Consider the following 20,864-nt stretch of genomic DNA (forward strand, 5'->3'; position numbering starts at 1 on the left):
TGCAGTGGCATGATCACAGCTCACTGTAGCCTTGACCTCCTGGGCTCAAGCCATCCTCCCACCTCAGCCTCCTGAGTAGCTGGGACTACAGGCGCACACCACCACAACTGGCTAATTTTTTTGTAGAGACGAGGTCTCACTATATTGCCCAGGCTGGTCTCAAACTCCTGGGCTCAAGTGATCCTCCTACCTTGGCCTACCACAGTGCTAGGATTACAGGTGTGAGCCATCGTGCCCAGCCTTCCTCTAGATCTTTACTCGGCTGTCTTCCTTTCATTCCCATCTCAGCAAAAACGTCACCACCTAGAGAAACTTTGTTTTCTCCCATGGCCCAAATCTAAAGTAGCTCCCACTGCCTGTTTTAGCTCTTAGAAGACAGCCTCTGAGATGATCTTGTTTTGTGTTTCTCTCTGTCTCTATGAGAAGAGGAGTTCTGCGAGAACAAAGCCCTTGCACTTGTCTGTCTCTGTCCAGTGCTGTTTCTTCCTCCCACCCTTGGCCGAGCCTAGCAGGATGCCTAGCACATAGTAGGTACTCAAATTGTGTTGAGAAGAAGGTCACAATTCCTATCTCCAAGGGTCCCACTGACTAGAATGAGAGATGGAAAAGTCAGTAACTAGTTATAACTGTGGTGTTGAAAAGCAGTGTGAGAAGGAGTAGACCCCAGGCTGTCTGGGTTCTAATCCATGTAACTCTAAAATCGCTTGTGCCTCAGTTTTCTCATTAAAATGAGGTGAAGTAACAGTACCTTTCTTATACATCTGTTGTGAGGATTAAATCTAATAAATGTAAAGCCTGAGCAAAGTACCTGGTATAGAGTGGACCATCAGGAAATGTTAGTTGTGATGAAGAGGATGATGAAGATGATGAAATGGTGGTGGTAGGGATGGTTATGGTGATAGTTGCGGGGGGAGAGCCTAACTTTTCAGGGAGGGCTTCACATAGGAAGTGCACTTTGAGCTGAATTTCCAAAGGCAAGTAGTAATGCCTTAGGGCAGTGTCTTAGTTACCATTGCTGTTTTATTAGTCTGATCTTACACTGCTATAAAGAACTACCTGAGACTGGGTAATTTATGAAAAAAAGAGGTTTAATTGACCTACAGTTCCACAAGCTGTATAGGAAGCATGGCTGGGAGGCCTCAGGGAACTTACAATCATGGCAGAAGGCGAAGGGGAAGCAAGCAAATCTTCACATGGTGAAGCAAGAAAGAGAGAGTGAGAACTAGGAGGGAAGTGCCACACCCTTAAACCATCAGATCTTGAGAGAACTCACTATCATGAGAACAGCATGGGGGGAAATCTGCCGCCATGATCCAATCACCTTCCAATGTTAGGTTCCTCCCCCAACATTGCGAATTACAATTCAGCATGAGATTTGGATGGTGACACAGAGCCAAACCATATCAGCTGCATAACAAATTGTCACAAATCTGGCAGCTTAAAACAACACACGTTTATTATATCATCGTTTTTTTGGGTCAGGAACATGAGCACAGCTTAGATGGGCCCTTTGCCTTAGGGTCTCTCTCTGGCCTCAGTGAAGGTATCAGCCAGGGCTGGGGTCTCATCAGAAGGCTTGACTGGGGAAGGATCCACTTCCAAGCTCACATGATTGCTGGCAGGATTTGATTCTTGCCATGTTGGTGTCCCTGGTCAGCTCACAACAAGGCAGCTTACTTCATCAAAGCCATCGAGAGGGTGATGGCACAAGGGACGTTATAATCTTATATAATGTAATCATGGAAGCAATATGTCCTCACCTTTGCTGTATTCTATTATTTAGAAGCAAGTTAGGCTAGCTTATGCTCAAGGGGGAAGGGGCATTACACAGGCTGTGAATACCAGGATTTGGGGGTTACTGGGGGTTGTCTTAGAATCTTTCCACCATAGATAACAAGAGGGGACTGAGGGTTTGACAGGAGGGGCAATCCAGGCAGAGGGAAGAGCATGTGCAAGGGCCAAGAGACAGGGGGCACCATGTCCTAGTGAGGAAATGCCCATCTTGATGGGCCTGGCTGACCAGTGACTGGCAAAGTGTTTGAAATGAGGGTAAGACAGGGAGCAAGGATGCATGGGCTCTGGTGCTGGTATTACTGCTCCTGGTGATGATTCAGGATATGTTCCTTGCTCTGGGCTTCCATTTCCCCAGCTGCGTAAAGCAAGAGGCATGTCCTGGATCAGGCATTTTCACCCTGGGTACCAGGGAAGCTGGGGCCCCACAGAGAAATCTCAGGGACTGCTGGAGGAGGAGTGAGCATCCCCTGCCTCTTTGGCAGAGCAGCTCTGCTTCGATCTGTGCAATACTGAGATTTCTGTATATGATTTTCTTTCTTTCAACAGAGGCTTCCATGACTTACAAACAGGTGAAAATGCCAGCACTAGCTGCCCTCAGAGAGCCATCTTATGCTGACCGCATGTGGTTCTCTTATGGTTCCTATGGGCTTGAGCCAGGACCAAAACCTAAGACCCTGAGCCAGCCAACCAGTGATATTGCTTTCCCCATCCAGAATGAGGAAAAAGGGGAACTTGAGGCTGTACCGGTGTTGGTGGGGAGGTATGTTACCGAGTTACTGGAAAATCCAGTTTCCCAGCTTGTGATCTCAACTATTTCATTCATTCACTCACTCAGTTGTTCATTTGTTCTTTTACTCACTCAATGCTGTGTTGGCAAATGGCAGTCAGTGTTAACGTGGGGCTTTATTAAGTCCACCTCCAAAATGTTTTGTCAATGCCAAGCTTGTGAAATAAGAAACTCTGATTCTAGCCACATCAGGGAGGCAGGTAGCAGTCGAGGTTGTGCACACCTTGTGGCTTGCTCTCTAGAGAAAGGGCACCATGTCAGAGGCCATGTCTCTATTCTCTGGTGGAACCCATGGAAAAGAGTATCTGTAGGAATGGTGGGCAGAATGGGGAGTGGAGATGAGTAGAGTAAGGAAGAGTTGACCCATAGAAGGGGAAATATAGTAGGGTTTTTACTTTTTAGATTTGTGGGTTAAATTTCTGTAATCTGGAGTGACCTGAGAAGATATTTCATTCATCTTCTAGACAGGAGGCAGACACCTTTCCTTTTGCCTCTTTCCCCATCATTTCCTGTCTTCTCTGCATATTTTTAATTTTATAAAAGACACTGTTCTGTGTAGGACTCAGAGAAACAGCTGGTTCTCTCTGGTTTGGGAACTAATTGCCACTCCCTAGCTGTGGGATCTTGGACAAGTGGCCCAACCACCCTGAACTCAGGGGTCCAGGATGGGGGTTGGGCCCCACAATTTCTAAGCTCCTCATGGCCATGCCTGGGAGGCTGGGTTCTGCCAGACTGCTGTGTCCGGAAGCATTAAAATTCATTGTCTTCCCTGGAGCCAACTCTGGGCTCCATTAAACAGCTTGTCCCTGAGGCAGTTGGAGCTGGCAAGGGGCCTGTTCTTAAAAGCAACAGGTTGTGTGTTGGCAGCCGCACAAAGGCAGCCTTGAGGGGGTCCAGCCCCTGCTGCTCTCCGGGCAGGGAGTCCAGGTGGATGAGAAAGGAAGGTGTCTGTCCTCCAGGAAGGAAGGGAGAGGGATTACCATCAGGTGGTGGGAGGGGCAGCTCTCCTGAATCAGACCCTGGAACACTTAACAGAGGCAGCTCCACATTTTGGGGTCTCAGTGGTACAGGTGTGGAGCACATGCAGGGATGAGCTTTGGAGGGACCAGAAAGACCCCCCTCCCCTGGAAAGACAAGGCACAGGAATAGCAGCAGCCGATGCTTGTTTATTTTTTTATTCTGTATAAGTTAGTTACATGTATTATCTCTAACATCTAAGATGGTGTGGGGCCCTGTGGGACCGCATTTTACAGAGGAGAAACTGAGGCTCTGAGACCTCAGGAGACTTATTCCAGGTGGTTCAGCTGGCTCCAAAGCCCCCCTTTTCCCAGCTAAGAGATTATACGAGGGCTACAGGAAGAGGATCCCTATGATCCTGGAGCTTGGCAGGGTGGGTGTATTAGGTTCCCAGGGCTGCCATACAAATTCTCATTATCATAAAGTGGGTTGCTTGAAACAGACATTTATCCTCTCATGGTTCTGGAGCCTCGAAGTCTGAGATGAAGGCTTGGTTCCTTCTGGAGGCTCTGAAGAAGAATCTTTCCCATGTCTCTCTCCTGGCTTCTGTGGTCGTTGGCAATCCTTGGTGTTCCCTGGCCCGTAGACACGTCTCTCCAGGCTCTGCCTCTATCCTCACCTGACATTCTGCCCTGTGTGTTCTGTCTTCACACTGTCTTCCTTCCATGTGTGTCTCTGTATTCAGATTTCCCTCTTCTTGGGCTGGGTGCGGTGGCTCACGCCTGTAATCCCAGCACTTTGGGAGGCCAAGGTGGGCGGATCACCTGAGGTCAGGAGTTCGAGACCAGCCTGGCCAACATGGTGAAACCCTGTCTCTACCAAAAATACAAAAATTAGCCAGGTGTGGTGTCATGCACCTGTAGTCCCAGCTACTCAGGAGGCTGAAGCAGGAGAATCGCTTGAACCCAGGAGGTGGAGGCTACAGTGAGCTAAGATTGCACCATTGCGCTCCAGCCTGGGCAACAGAGCAAGACTCTGTTTCGAAGAAAAAAAAAAAAGATTTCCCTCTTCTTGTAAGGACACCAGTCATTGGATATTGGATTAGGGCTCACACTACTCCAGTATGACCTTATCTTAACTTGATGACATTTGCAGAGACCCTGTTTCCAAATAAGGTCACATTCATAGGTACTGGTTGGTTAGGACCTGGACATTTCTTTTTCGGGGACAAAATTCAACCCACAACAGTGGGGATGTCTGTAAGGCGGGAATGTGCAGGGCGGAGTTGGGCTGAAGGGAAGTGAACTCACTTCTGCCTCTTTCTGGTTCTCTGGGCTGTGCACCTGGGAACAGGGCTCCTTCACCGCTCATCACCAGCTGGGAACCTGGATGCTGGAGAGGCCAGGTCATGAGGGGCTTATAGGCCTTGGTAAAGGCTTTGGACCTGATCCTGGACTAGGCAGAGCCATTGAAGGAGCTGAAGTGGAGGTGTGTATGGTCAGAGTGCATGGTGAGCATTGGGAGGGGGATGCACCGGGCGGGGACAGGAGAAGGGGGGCACCGGCCTGGGTCTCAGATAATGACGGCCCAGGGGAGAGGAGCAGGGCCTGAAGCCCAGAGGGGAGAGGAGGGCGGCTGGACAGGAATCCAGGTGGTCAGGTGGGCAGGCCTTGCTCTCAAAGGGAGAGGGCGGGAGAGGAGGGAACATTTGTTGAGTGAATTGAAGGAGTCTGTAGCGAAGGAGGGTGGATTGTCCCTAGGAGGAGCAAGAGCATGGTGGGAGGGAAGGAAGTGGGAAGAAAGTCGAGGAAACCAGCTCACTCCATCTCACTGACCGCGGATTCTTCTCCCAGGGAAATGTGGGAACCAAATTAATCCTGAAGCTTCCCCAGGTTTCTGTGATTCTCAACCAGTGTGGGCTGGAGCAATCAGGGAAGCCTTCGTGGGGGTGTAGGTCTGACTTGGGGGAAGGAAGTATAGAGGCAGGAAAGCAGGGGATGCATTTCAGGGGTGGGGACAACCTGTACAGAGGCCCAGAGCTGGAGCTGAGTGCAGTTCCACCCAGGGCCAGAGAGGACCAGCTCTGCTGTGCGGAGAGGACCTTTTCCAGCCGCAGCAGCAGCTCCTGTCCTCCAGCCGTGGCGATGTGCAGTTACTCCCCCTCATCAATATTTCAGCCTTGACTTTCACAAAGCACCCCCTCTGCCTCTTTGCCTCCCCCAGCAGCCTGGGTGAATAAAGGGAAGAGCTGACGCTGTCCCTGCTGGTGGGCATGCCAGGGCCAGAGCGGGACCTGTCGAAGCCTTCGCACCTGTCTGTGACTTGAGGTAGATGAGACTTCTTGAAACTGAGCCCCTAGCCCTCTGCCTGGCTGTCTCCTAGGCCCCTTCTCTGTACCTGTCTTTATGATTTGTTTTAAGGAAAAGCTGGGGAGGGAGCTTGAAGTCTCTTTATTCTCTGAATGATGTTCATCTGAATTGTACCAATTCCTGCAAATTGGAGGCCCCCATTTCTGTACCCTCCCCGCCCCTCCCCTCCCAAAGTGTACAGAATTAATTCTGTTGACTATTGTCATTCTCTCTGTTCAGCAGAAATTCCCCCCCGCCCCCCCGAGACAGGTTCTCACTCTTTGTCTCCCAGGCTGCAGTGCAGTGGCGTGATCTTGGGCCACTGCAACCTCCACCTCCTGGGTTCAAGGAATTCTCCTGCCTTAGCCTCCCAAGTAACTGGGACTTCAGGTGTGTGCCACCACGCCCAGCTAATTTTGTATTTTTTGGTAGAGACAGGGTTTCAACATGTTGCCCAGGCTGGTCTTGAACTCCTGACCTCAAGTGATCTGCCCACGTTGGCCTCCCAAGGTGCTGGGATTACAGGCTTGAGTCACCGCACCTGGCCTAGAAATTTTTAATTCTCAGTCCTCGGGCACCAGGAGCATCTCTAATAGAGACTTTTCAAAAATGATTTTAGGTTTCTATGTGGGTGACTGCTTCCTAAGCAGGTGAGTCACAAACCCATCTTAATAGCACAGCTGCATTCTCCATTGGAGGTGGGTGCAATCTGCTTCTGGACGGTAGGCTTCTGAGGCAGGAGTGTGTCTTACAAGGTTCCCACCGAGAGGGAGGAGCTGTGGTTCCCCAGTATCAATCAGTGGGGTGGGAACAGGGACGGTGTTGTCTTTTCTGTGCTTCCGGAACACCGTGGGACTCTCCTAGCACTTGTGGGCTTGGCTACCTCTCTAGGTATCGCCTCTCTAAGCTATAAACTCAAGGACAGGGATAGTATTTTGTTTTTGTTTTTCAGTTGCTGTATCCCCAGAGCCTAGCACAGTACTTGGCATGTAGTAAATGTTCAACAAATTAATTCATCCACTCACTTCTCAAGTACTTACTGAGCACCTACTATGTGCCAGGCTTCATTCCAGGACTAAGGAGATGGCATTAAAGTAAACAAAGTCCCTCCCTTCATGGAGCCTCCATTCTGGTGGGGAAGACAGACTGTCAACAAGTGAACACGGCTGGGCACGGTGGCCCATGCCTGTAATCCCAGCACTTTGGGAGGCCAAGGCAGGTGAATCACCTAAGGTCAGGAGTTCGAGACCAGCCTGACCAACATGGTAAAACCCCCTCTCTACTAAAAATACAAAAATTAGCCAGGCATGGTGGTGGGTGCCTGTAATCCCAGCTACTCTGGAGGCTGAAGTGGGAGAATCGCTTGAACCTGGGAGGCAGAGGTTGCAGTGAGCCAAGATCATATCATTGCACTCCAGCCTGGGCCACAAGAGTGGAACTCCATCTCAAAAAAATAAAATAAATAAAATAAAATAAAATAAACACATGCATGGTAAATAACATAATTTGGGGTAATGAAGAATGCCATTTAAGCAGGGCTAGGAAATGGAGTGATGAAGTGGGAAAGCTATAGGTTGGTGCAAAAGTAATTGTGGTTTTTGCCATTTTAAAAGTAATGGAGAAAACAGTAATTACTTCTGCACCAACCTAATATTTTGGAAGGTACTGTTGAGGGAGTCTTCCCTGAAGGGTGGCTTTTGAGCAGAGACTGAAGGGATGGGAAGGGTGAGCCATGGGAATTTCTAAGGGAAGAGTGTTTGTGGCAGAGGGAATACCAAGGACAAAGGCTCAGAGTTGGGGATGAGCTAGGCATGTTAGAGGAATGAGGAGGCTGGATTGGGTGGGAGAGGCAGGCAAGGGTTAGATTACATAGGGTCTTAATAGTCAAGGTTGGGTGTTTGATTGATTATAATCCAGGTTAGTACTGACCAGATGCACATGAAAGGCCTGCAGGAAACCAAATTAGTATTGAAAAAAGATAAGGCAGTTGTATGAATATGGTTCTGTTCAACCCTGTTTGCAGTTTACCTTCTGCTCGTAGATAGAGAGGCACTGCTTTGTAGTTAATCTAAGAATTCAACATGGCAGAGCAGTGGGAAGGTTTGATTGAGCCATGGGGGGGTTCATGGTACCTTCTAGGAATTCAGTCTTTGATGGGGTGAATTTGATGTGTGCTATTCAAACTCAAAAACATGGATCAGCACTGGGAAGCATCTTGAGATAGGGGTGGGAAGAGACGGTCATACCTCAGCAGGCAGCATTAGTACTTTATGGCACTTTATAATTGGGCAGCAGAAAAGGCACAAGACTTGAATTTGAAAGATAAGCTTTCTAGTTCCAGTTCCTCCACTTATGGAGTGGTCTTGGATTTGTCATTTAACCTCTACAAGCTTAGTTTCTGCAGGCGATGTCCTTGTTCTGCTTTTCCATAGTGAATCTGAAAACCCTTTGCAAACCGTTGCTGCTACATCCTCCATTATAAACCCTTCTATTAGACTGTGAGCTCCTTGAGTATGGGGGCTGCATTTCATGCATTCTGGGTCTCTTGGAATTAGCAGAATGCCAAGGTGCTCACTGGATTTGCTGTGAATCGAATTCTGCTGTGACATTGCTGTGGTCAGCCATGTCTTCCGGGGATAGAGTCTGCAACAGAAGTGTCACATAACCTGGGAGAAGAGTGCTCAAATTGGAGCTGAAATTCTAGCTCAGTGACTTAGAGGGGCTTGGCTTGGACTAGTCACTTAACTTCCTTATGGTACTTTTTCCCATCTGCGAGATGAGTAAGATAATTTTACCAAACTCATGTGCTATTTGTGAGGGTCAGATGAAGAAACATGAGTGTATTAGGTTATAGGACTGGCTGCTATTCCATGGCAACCAGATAGCAATGGCTTTCAGAAGATGGGAGTTCATCTCTCACTAAACAGTCCTGACATGGCCTGATGCGGCGACGCCATGGCATCAGAAGCCCAGACCCCTCCCATCTTGTTGTTCTGCCCCCACACTGAGTGTTGACCTTATCCATGTAGCCCAAGATGGCCCTCCACTACATTCTTATCCCTTGCAGGGAAAGGGGGAACAGTGACAAAGGGTGTCTTCATAATCCCATTGGCCAGAACTGGGCCATGTGGTGTACTTCTTGCTGAAAGGGGTTTTTAGCTGGTCTTTATTCTAGGTGCCAGCGTGCCTGACTCAGTTTCTAACACTATGAAAGAAGGCAAGACCAGGTTTTGGGGAACAAGTGAAGTCTCTGCCACAGCAAAATAAAAGATAATTCTGAATTACGAAGTGGAAATGATTCAGGGCTCACCCACAGCTTGAATTGGAAATGATTTGATTCTGCTGGAGTCTAATGGAAAACAACGCCGTGTATCTTCTGTATTATTATTGTCATTGAATGCTTGCTTGGTGCCAGTCACTGCGCTAAGGGTTTCATAGGTGCTATTTCTGGTTAATCCTCACAACGGTCTTATTGTGTAGGTCCCATTATTAGGTCCATTTTTTTTTTTTTTTTTTTTTTTGGAGACAGAGTCTCACTCAGTCGCCAGGCTGGAGTGCAGTGGTGCAATCTCAGCTCACTGCAACCTCTGCCTCCCGGATTCAAGCGATTCTCCTGCCTCAGCCTCCAGAGTAGCTGGGATTAGGGAGACTGAGGCTTAGAGAAGTCAGAGGAGGGATTGGAACTTGGGAATGCTGGACTCCAGAGCTCATACCCTCAATAGCTCCTACTGCCCAGTCTCCTGGTTCCAATCTGGTATTTCTGCTCTGGATATATCTAGTTTTTCTGCCCCCACCTTCCTGGCTGGGCCTCATTTCCAGAAATGCCACTGACATGGAGGGGACACTAGTGCTCTGGTTGGTGGTGTTCCTAGCAGCGCTGTCATCCACCCGAAATGGAATTGATTCGCAGAAATACGGGCCACCACGGAGGAGGCTGCTCATGCTGGTAGGAGAGGGCTTAGGTCCCACAGAGGTCAAGTGGGCAGGGTTAGGAAAACCAGCTCTAGGTGGACAGATGTGATTTGGAAATTATCATTTCGAAGGGATATTTAGACTTCCTACTGCCTTCGAGGGTCACCTGCAGCTCTGTAAACACAGAGAAGATGAGGCCATCTTCCCCCTGCACCTGAGTTACTCTGGTAGGAAAAAGCGCAGAGCCCGTAATAGTGGTCAGAGCCTTTGCTTGAGCCTTCCAGAACCTTCCCTGGCCCAGAGCAAAACTCAAAAGTCTCCTCAGGCTAAAGTGACTGCACTTTGTCCTGTTGGCAAATTGGTTGGTTTAGCGTGTTTAGAATTCAGCACCCATTTCTCAATGATATCAAAATCATTATCCAATGAAAGGTGATCGTATCCTGGTTTAGTTGCAAGATTTTAGAGCTCAAGGGGGCTTAGGCATTATTAAGCCAATCCTTATCTCACAGAGGACCAGAAAGCCTGCCTGCCGGGCCTGCCCAGGGTCCGGTAGCTAGGCCGAGTTAGGGCTGAGTCTTTGGGGGCCCTACCTGAGCATGAGGGACAGGACTTTGTGAATTCTCATATAGGCAACAGAGGTGGCAATTCATGACGACTGGGCATTTGTCTGCCTCTTGGCATCTTCTCAAAGCACATAATGGGTTAAAGGGGCATTCTTGATTCTCCACTGTGTTGGCTTACCATTTTGGTGCCTCAGTTTCCCCATCTGTGAAATGGGTATGGTAGTAACAGAACTCACCTCATAGAGGGTTGTTGTGAAGTGGTTTTTTTGTTGTTGTTGTTTGTTTGTTTGTTTGTTTTATATGTAGTCTTGCTCTGTTGCCAAGGCTGGAGTGCAGTGGCATGATCTTGGCTCACTCAACCTCCATCCCCCCAGGTTCAAGTGATTCTCGTGTCGCAGCCTCCCAAGTAGCTGGGATTACAGGCGCTCACTACCAAGCCTGACTAATTTTTGTATTTTCAGTAGAGATGGTTTTGCCTGTTGGCCAGGCTGGTCTCGAACTCCTGACCTCAAGTGATCCGCCTGCCTCGGCCTCCCTAAGTGCTGGGATTACAGGTGTGAGCCACTGTGCTCGGCCATTGTTGAGCTGATAGTGTCTGCTGTGCTTAGACCGTGTCTAGCAGGAGGGAAACACTCAAAGCAGTCGTTGTGATCACTTCCATAGTAGCCTTTTTCACTCTCGCTCAAGGGGCTGTGTGCTCCTAAGAAAGCTTGGGGATCTTTGTCTCATTCATCTTTGTATTTCCTAGGTCACATCATCCATCAGCTTAAAAACTTTTTTGTTTACCTTGACTGTCTCCAGTGTGCCATGCATGAATTCTTCAACAGTCATAATAGCCTTTTCATCCATAAATGTAATTTTAGCTTGTTTAGTAGCCTCGCAGAACATGACCTTTTCCATGATAAATTGGCAGGAAATAAACCCATCCTTCTTCCATGGGGTAGACTGGTGAGATGGTGGGGGTTGGTGTTCTTGTTCTGGATCTGGTGGGAGTGGTTGTGGATGTTTGCTCTTGGTGGTTTTCAGCGCACATGTAAGGGGCTTTCTGGGGTTGTATGGTTCGGGAGGGATTTGGAGTAGGCTCTGCTTGGCCCTGGAATGGGTCTGGTGGGGGTTGGTGTTCTTGTTCTGGATCTGGTGGGAGTGGTTGTGGATGTTTGCTCTTGGTGGTTTTCAGCGCACATGTAAGGGGCTTTCTGGGGTTGTATGGTTCGGGAGGGATTTGGAGTAGGCTCTGCTTGGCCCTGGAATGGGTCAGGTGGGGAGCGTTTCTCAGTTTCTTATAGGTGCTCAGTTGTCATTTGACTCCACAGCCTGCTCTTAGTTACCCTCTGTGTAAGTGGTTCTGGGGTCTGGCACTACTAAGGTGTGGCTGGAATATGTTCCTGGGACAGTTATTTGAGATCTACGTGGAGACACCCAGGAGCATCGAGGATCAGGTAGACTCAGTGTCTGCCCCCAGGAGCTCTAACAAGACCCTGTTTCCCCCTAGTCTTCCCCTTTTCTGCAGCTCCAAGGATGAGCACCCCCCAGAGTGGGCTGAGACCTGAGCTTCCCAGGTGGGTGTCCTCTGTATTCCTTCATAGTTCAGCAAACACCTGATGTTTCCCTGTGGGGACCAGCCCACTGGGGCATTACAGAAGCCCAGACACACTCCGGAGTCCAAACACTTGGGTGTAGATCCCGCTTTGCCACTCTGTGGCTCCCAGTCTGGGACAGTGCGGGAGCCACATGTGGAATAAATCTATGTTGGACGAATGACGATTAGTGTGTTGCCTTGGGCAAGTCATCTCATCTCTCAATCCCTCAGCTTCTTATCTCTAAAGTAGAGATCATAGTGTCCACCTCATGGTGCTCTTGAGAGAATTAAATGAGATAGTGCCTCTGAAGCTGGAACCACAGTGCTCAGGGTTTAGCGGGTCTGCAAACAATGTAACTGCTGGTGTTATGATATTATTCCTGTGGCCCCTCACTGCAAGGCTCTTGGAGCCTAGTTCCCTCCCAATATTAAGCCTTGTTAAATCTTGCCTTTTTTCCCCAAGTCTGCCTAAGGATAGAATTGTCCAAGATGCACATCGGTGATCCTTTGCCAATGTATTTGTATTTGTACATTTTCATACTGCTATCAAGAAATACCTGAGACTGGGTAATTGATAAAGAAAATGAGATTTAATGGACTTACAGTTCTACATGGCTGAGGAGGCCTCACAATCATGGTGGAAGGTGAAGGAGGAGCAAAGGCACATCTTACATAGTGGCAGGCAAGAGAGTGTGTGCAGGGGAACTGCCCTTTATGAAACCATCAGATCTCTTGAGATTTACTTACTATCATGAGAACAGCACAGGAAAAACCCACCCCCTTGATTCAATTACATCCCACCAGGTCCTTCTTGTGACATGTGGGGATTATGGGAGCTACAATTCAAGATGAGATTTGGATGGGGACACAGCCAAACCACATCAGTATTATTTTCCCCCCAATAAGATAATTTGCCATTCACATCTAGGGTGACTCCAGTGGTGGGGACTCAAGGGCTTCCTGGTGGCGAATGGTGGTAGGTGGAGAAACCAGCTGTAGATACCTCTGAATTCCTATCCTGGAAGGGACTCTTGGGACCACCTGGGCAGCCTCCATGTTTTCTAGGATTTTTTTTTTTTTTTTTTTTTTTTTTTTTGGAGACAGTGTCTCGTTCTGTCGCTCAGGCTGGAGTGCAGTGGCATGATCTTGGCTCACTGTAACCTCCACCTCCCAGGTTCAAGCGATTCTCCTGCCTCAGCCTCCTGAGTAGCTGGGACTACAGGTACGTGCCACCATGCCGGGCTAATTTCTGTATTTTTAGTAGAGACGGGGTTTCACCATGTTGGCCAGGCTGGTCTCGAACTCCTGACCTCAAGTGATCCACCCGCCTCGGCCTCCCATAGTGCTGGGATTACAGGCATAAGCCACTGTGCCTGGCCTCTAGGACTTTTGTAAATTGTCTACCTGAGTATTAACCCATGGCTCAGGAGGCCCCCAGCACTAAGATGCTCTATCACCAGTATTTGAGGAGTCTTCAGGCAGCGGGGCAGGGAGTAGGAGACAGAACAAATGCTCCAGGATAAGGAGACCCAGGGGATTTGTGCGGCTCCGGCATCGCCAGCATAGTTGTTAGGAAACCCGGGTTAATTAGGGTGCTCTGTTGTTCTTCTCAGCAGGCCCTTGAAATTGGGCAGACTTCTGGCTCACCTCTTAGAGAGAAAGGAACACTGTGTACCACTTTCTCCCTGTGTTTGCCACAGGGAAATGGCTATGGTTGCTGAGAAGTTGGGACAGAACCTACAGGCCTGTGCTTACCACGTTTCTTGGGAGAGCAGGGATGGCCCGTGTGGCAGCCACATTCTCACTCCTTTGTGCTTCCCCTTTTGCCTCCATTCCTAGGCTTGTGAATGTTCTAGATTCTCTGGACACACTCAGCCTTCTGGAGTATGTCCAGGCAGCATGACTGTGGCATGCAAAGAACAAGGGCTTGGAAGCCATTCTCTGGCTGTGTGATGTTCATGAGAGTTAACCTGATGACTCTGTGCCTCAGTGTCACTGCTCTAATGGGAATCTAGAATATTCTTCACTGAGAGGTTTTGAGGCTTTATGGTCCCCCATAAATTACTTCTTTCTCTGTTCTTTCCCCTAAGCCCTATCTCAAAGTCTATTCCAGTCCTTATTGTCACTTGTGTGAAATTCTCCTTTCTCTGTTCTTTCTTCTAAATTGCATCTAGCGGTTGGGGTGGGGGGGCGGTCTGCCTACAAAATGAAAGCCACTCATAATGGAAATAATTTTAGACTCACACAGAAGTTACTGTGACTCAACAGCTGAACAAAAACGCTTGGTTTCTCATGCTGGGAGACATTCCTCCATCCCCACAGGTCCTGGCAGAGGAGCAACTTTGTGACTTTCACCTGAGGACCTGTGGGGTGTGCTCTCAGGGATTGTGAGGGTGGGTTCTGGAGGGATCTTCTCAACACAGACAGCATTTTTCCTCTCTTTGCAGCAGAGGGACTCCTTTGAACCCATGAGTGTGGCCTTTATAACTCAATGCTCAGAATGTTTGAAAGAATAGGTCTTTAGAAAGTCGAAATTACCCTCTGTTCGGGAAATTACAAACACCTACAGGTACATACACCTCCCATGTTCCCCTAGTGTGAGTATGGCAGACATCACTAATGGATCCCAGCACCTTTCTCTGTGCTGAACCTGAATGGAACCTTAGAATCTTTTCCCCATAGTGCCTGAGCCTGAGAAAATATATACTTTTATAGTTATAGAAATTGAGACCCAGAGACTTAAGTATCTAGTGTAAGGCAGTCTTCTTGTAAGGCGAATGAATATAAATATATATACACACACATATATATGTAAATTTTATGTTGGCAAGTTTTGCAAATTGTTCCTGATGGAACACCTCCCGCCCAATACATTTAAATCTGAGGTTCTTTATCAGGACCAATTTGCAAAACTTGTTGCTGTCTCTAAAGAATGGAGTACACTATCACACTGATAAAGTAGTGTATCCCTTACGCTTGCCAAGTTTGAGCTGCAGGAATATTTGGGAAAATGAGCTGCATGTGTCAGATGGGCCACATCACCTGGAGCAGGCAGAATGCACCTGAGATGGAGGATGACTGAGAAGTTGGGACATTTTTTGCTAGGCAAGGAGGTGCAGTTACAAAATATCTGCCTGCTTCAATCAGATCTGGCAGAAAATGCAATCCTTTCCTAGAGGGTAGAGAAACATTTGTTTGAAATGATTAGTTTCTTTTTGGGTAGAAAGGTGTTCCCTGGGTGGATGTTTTATGAGGCTTATGTCTGTCCCTCTCTCCCTGCCTCTTCCTTTATTTCCTTTTGTCCTTTAAGATCCAGCTCCCTTCTCCAGGAATCTTCCCCTCTGCTGCCTGCCCGAAGTACCTCTAATTCCATTCCTGTTGAAACACTTAATTCTGTCCCCAGTGAGAGCCTCACAGCTCCACCTAGCATGAGCTCTCCTGTGAATTTTTTCCTGTGTACCTGACAATGTTGAGCAAGGATCCAGGGTCACACAGCCCATGAGCTGTGTGCAAAGTTTAGAGGTTGCCATGGTCTGAATGTTTGTGTACCCCCCACAAATTCAAGTGTTGAAACCTAATCCCTAATGCAATAGTATTGGGAGGTGATTAGGTCTTGAGGGCTCTGCCTTCATGAATGGAATTAGTGCCCTTATAAAAGAGGCCTGAGGGAGCCTCTTCACCCCTCTGCCATGTGAAGACACAGAAGGCGTCACTGTTCGGTGCCTTGCCAGACACCGAATCTGCTATTGCTTTGATCTTGGACTTCCCAGCCTCCAGAACTGTGAGCAATACATTGATAAATTCCTTAGTCTAGGATATTTTGTTATAGCAGCAGGAGTAGACTAAGACAGAGATACCAAGTTTGTCTGTGGATTTGTGGCTTCCCAGGGCAGGTGAGCCTGGAGGAAGGACTCGTATGTGTGTTGTTTTTCTATGCCAGGAGTCAGAGGTTGGGCTGGGTCCCATGATCAGGGCTGCTGTTTAGGGCCGGGGTCTTCCTGTCTTCTGGCCTTGTGAATGGCCTGGTGCTTTGCCTGGCGAGAGGAGTCAGACTTTCCTCTCTTGCTGCAGTGTGTTGTTGCTGCTCTGCTGTCTAGCAGCTACCGTTGCCATGGAGCAGCAAGAGGTACTGTGCCAGTGGCCCCCCTCCCACTGTCCTTGCAACAGCTCCTCTGTCTGCCTCCTTAGCCCTCAGCCCTGCCATGGGATGGGGACAGAGGAGACTGCAGCAGCAAGTGTGGCTGATTTTAATTGATTTCTGCTTGGTACACATTTACTGATGAGCTGTAGGTCAGCAACTTCCAACAGAGCTAAGATGGGAAGAGAATGGCTGGCTGCCTAGTTGCTTCCTGGGACTTTGAATGGCATCTTGGCATTTTACAAATGTGATCATGGGAGCTGCTGATGGGACCTCCCCTAGAGATACAATGACAGCGGCACCTGTCATCTCTACTATTATCTATAATGTGGCTTGTATTTATCAACTCACTTAAACCTGCAGGCAGTATTATCTCCATTTTACAGATAAGGAAACTAAAGCTCAGAGAGGTTAAGTAACTTGACCAAATTAACACAGTGAAAAAGGGGCAGAGCTGGGATCCAATCCCAGGCAATATGGCTTTATAGTTCATGCTCTTAACCACTATTTTATACTGCCTCTGTATTTCTAAACTAAAAGTTGAAACCTACCATTGGAGATCTTTAAAAATAAAAGTAGGTCATTAGCTCTTTAAGACAGTCTGTGTATGTAGTGACATTTATTAAATACTGACTGAATAAAGTACCTAAGTGTATGCCAGGTACTCTTCTAGTTGCTCTCATGTATTAGCTCATTAATCCCCACAACACTCCTGAGAGGTAAGTATTATTATTTTCATCCCCATTTTGCAGAGGAGAAAACTGAGGCATGGAGAGGGTTAGTATCCACGGTCACAGAGCCAGGATGTGACAGGACTGGAACCCAATTGTCTGGCTCTAGATTCTAAATAAAAGTGAAACTACTAGCTTATGAAACAAAATTTGACAAACCTCTCAACTTGGTTATTCTGACGGAAGAAATTCTAGGAATAGAGAACCCTCCTGGAGTTACCGTCTTAGTTACTAGAGCTCAATTTGTGAGACTCCATAGCTTTTCAGAATATTTTATATTCTGAATAAAAAAATGCACACAACAAAAACAACCAGATACATTTGTTCAAAGGAACGATCCTCAGGATTTGTGGACAGTTCACTTCGAGACCAGTGTCTTTTACAATCTCAGTTTTCTGTCCTGAGCAGTTACCTTCAAAACTTAGGGGAAGAGCTCAGAGGACGTCTGAGTCCATTTTGCATCTTCATCACACAGAGCTCTGTGGCTGAGTGCATCATAGCTCTTAGGTACAGCAGACCTATTGGATTGATCAGCAGCAGAACTGTTATGCCTGGGGTAAGAACATAATGAAGTGGGGGAGATTTCAAGCTAGGAATCTGGGGCCCAGATTCTAGGGGATGCCTCCAGGGTTTTCAGGCTGCACCTTCTCCATTGATCTGCCCAGTTTACGGAGCCACAGCGGAATAAGTCCTGCTATTGAAGGTGATGTTGGTGCAGGTGGTATTGGGGTGGCACCATTGACCATGCTGCACTGGGAGTCCCCAACCCTGGGCTTTCCCTTTTGAGGTTCAGTGTAGGCTCTTGATTCTGCTTCATAATCTTACTTTACAGTTGGAGGAAGAGGACGGGTTGCGAAAGGAACTTCCTTTGTGTGCGGTCAGAGTGCTGGGCCATCTGAACAGCCCCCTCCATGGTCTGCAAAATTTCTACATTCTGATAGAAACAGTTAGTGGTCTTGACGTGTCTGACAACCTACAAAACCAACATGTCCTGGGGTTTGATCTCTCTGGTGGTGTCAGAGGAGTCCAAAGTGAGCATCTGTAAGCTCGGCTGTGATCCAACCTATTTGGAAGGATCTGTATTAAACCAGTGACTGCCCTCCCCACCCCACCTCTACTCCTAAAGGGTTCTGTTTCACAAGAGCCAGGCTCAGGTACCTGTTTTTCTCCACCCACACCCTGTTTATTCCTCTTTTCCTCACTGTCTTTGTTGTTGTTCTTGTTGTATATGAGAAAGTCGACTCATTTTTAACATTTCGCAAGCCTCCCCCTCCCACTAGTAGGTGTGTGAGCAGCTGCAGATTTTACCATCTGTAAACCTTCCACACTCCAGCAGATCCACTTTCCACCTTTCAGCACTGTGCAGCCCACCCAAGCCACGTGCCTTCTCGGTGTCCCATCTATGCCTCTCTCTGAAATCAGGAACCAAGCTCACTGGGGATGAGCATGGCAGGACCTCAGAAAGAAGCCTACTCCTTTCCTTCCTGCAAGAAAATGTGCCAGGCATTTAGTATTAGGGATACAGAAGTGGATACACAAGATTCTTGCCTTCAAGCAACTCGGGAATTTAGAAGGAATAGCAACAGTATTAACAATTGCTACCATTTATTCAGTTTCAGTATATGTAAGCCACTGCACTTTTTTTTTTTTTTTTTTTTTTTTTGAGACTGAGTCTCGCTCTGTCACCCAGGCTAGAGTGCAGTGGCGTGATCTCTGCTCACTGCAGTCTCTCCCTCCCAGGTGCAAGCGAATCTCCTGCCTCAGCCTCCTGAGTAGCTGGGATTACAGGCGCCTGTCACCACACCCGGCTAATTTTTGTATTTTTAGTAGAGATGGGGTTTCGCCATGTTGACCAGGCTGGTCTCGAACTCCTGACTGCTGGTGATCCTCCCACCTTGGGCTCCCAAAGTGCTGGAATTACAGGCGTGAGCCACCTCACCCAGCCCACTGTGCTTTTCCTGAATGATATCATCTAATAATTCTCAAAACCAGCCTGGAACGTAGGAATTCTTGTTTTCATCTTGGAGATGAGAAAATGGCAGAGAGGATAAGTTAATCAGCTGAGGTCACATAGCTAGCAGGTGGTGGACTCAGTAGTTTGTCTTTGGAGGACAGACAATTTCTTTTTTTTTTTTTTTTTTTGAGATGGAGTTTTGCTCTTATTGCCCAGGCTGGAGTGCAATGGCCCAATCTCAGCTTACTGCAACCTCTGCCTCCTGGGTTCAAGCGATTCTCCCACTTCAGCCTCCCAAGTAGCCGGGATTACTGGCATGCGCCACCATGCCTGGCTAATTTTGTATTTTTAGTAGAGATGGGGTTTCCCCCTGTTGGTCAGGCTGGTCTTGATCTCCTGACCTCAGGTGATCCGCCCGCTTCGGCCTCCCAAAGTGCTGGGATTACAGGTCTGAGTCCTGCACCCAGCGACAAACAATATTATTAAGAATAATGTTGACTGACCGCCTCCAGCGTTCCACTTGTCAGTGCTTGTACACACAGGCTTTCAGTCTCCTGAAGTGCTGTGGACACTTTGATCAGAGAGGGTCATGGCTTGTGAGGATCACCACACAAGAGGAAGTGGCAGCTCAGGTCTGATGATGAAGTTTGTCTGACTCCAGACCTTTCTGGCTCCTAACCCCTGGACCGTATCACCTCTCATCAAAACAGTGCAAGATGTATTATCAAACCCAGCCACTGGTTAGACTAGAAAAAGGAGCTGTTAGGAGTGGTGAGAGAGGGCATCCCTGTCTTGTGCCGGTTTTCAAAGGGAATGCTTCCAGTTTTTGCTCATTCAGTATGATATTGGCTGTGGGTTTGTCATAAATAGCTCTTATTATTTTGAGATATGTCCCATCAATACCTAGTTTATTGAGAGTTTTTAGCATGAAGGGCTGTTGAATTTTGTCAAAGGCCTTTTCTGCATCTATTCAGATAATCATGTGGTTTTTGTCGTTGGTTCTGTTTATATGCTGGATTATGTTTATTGATTTGCGTATGTTGAACCAGCCTTGCATCCCAGGGATGAAGCCCACTTGATCGTGGTGGATAAGCTTTTTGATGCGCTGCTGGATTTGGTTTGCCAGTATTTTATTGAGGATTTTTGCATCGATGTTCATCAGGGATATTGGTCTAAAATTCTCTTTTTTTGTTGTGTCTCTGCCCGGCTTTGGTATCAGGATGATGCTGGCCTCATAAAATGAGTTAGGGAGGGTTCCCTCTTTTTCTATTGATTGGAATAGTTTCAGAAGGAATGGTACCAGCTCCTCCTTGTACCTCTGGTAGAATTCGGCTGTGAATCCGTCTGGTCCTGGACTTTTTTTGGTTGGTAAGCTATTGATTATTGCCTCAATGTCAGAGCCTGTTATTGGTCTAGTCAGAGATTCAACTTCTTCCTGGTTTAGTCTTGGGAGGGTGTATGTGTCAAGGAATTTATCCATTTCTTCTAGAATTTCTAGTTTATTTGCATAGAGGTGTTTGTAGTATTCTCTGATGATAGTGTGTATTTCTGTGGGATCGGTGGTGATATCCCCTTTATCATTTTTTATTGTGTCTATTTGATTCTTCTCTCTTTTCTTCTTTATTAGTCTTGGTAGCAGTCTATCAATTTTGTTGATCTTTTTTAAAAAAACTAGCTCCTGGATTCATTGATCTTTTGAAGGGTTTTTTGTGTCTCTATCTCCTTCAGTTCTGCTCTGATCTTAGGTATTTCTTGCCTTCTGCTAGCTTTTGAATGTGTTTGCTCTTGCTTCTCTACTTTTTAATTGTGATGTTAGGGTGTCAGTTTTAGATCTTTACTGCTATTCAACATAGTGTTGGAAGTTCTGGCCAGGGCAATCAGGCAGGAGAAGGAAATAAAGGGTATTCAATTAGGAAAAGAGGAAGTCAAATTGTCCCTGTTTGCAGATGACATGATTGTATATCTAGAAAACCCCATCGTCTCAGCCCAAAATCTCCTTAAGCTGATAGGCAACTTCAGCAAAGTCTCAGGATACAAAATCAATGTGCAAAAATCACAAGCATTCTTATACACCAATAACAGACAAACAGAGAGCCAAATC

At 47.4% G+C, this 20,864-nt stretch overlaps 1 protein-coding gene across 2 annotated transcripts in view; it reads left to right on the forward strand.

Annotated features, from left to right (window-relative positions):
- The window catches only part of CHST11 (carbohydrate sulfotransferase 11), a 305,461-nt gene that overhangs the window by 95,773 nt on the left and 188,824 nt on the right, over nt 1-20,864 (forward strand). The window lies entirely within an intron of this gene.

The sequence above is a fragment of the Pan troglodytes genome, chromosome 10 (genome assembly GCF_028858775.2).
Source record: "Pan troglodytes isolate AG18354 chromosome 10, NHGRI_mPanTro3-v2.0_pri, whole genome shotgun sequence".
NCBI lineage: Eukaryota > Metazoa > Chordata > Mammalia > Primates > Hominidae > Pan > Pan troglodytes.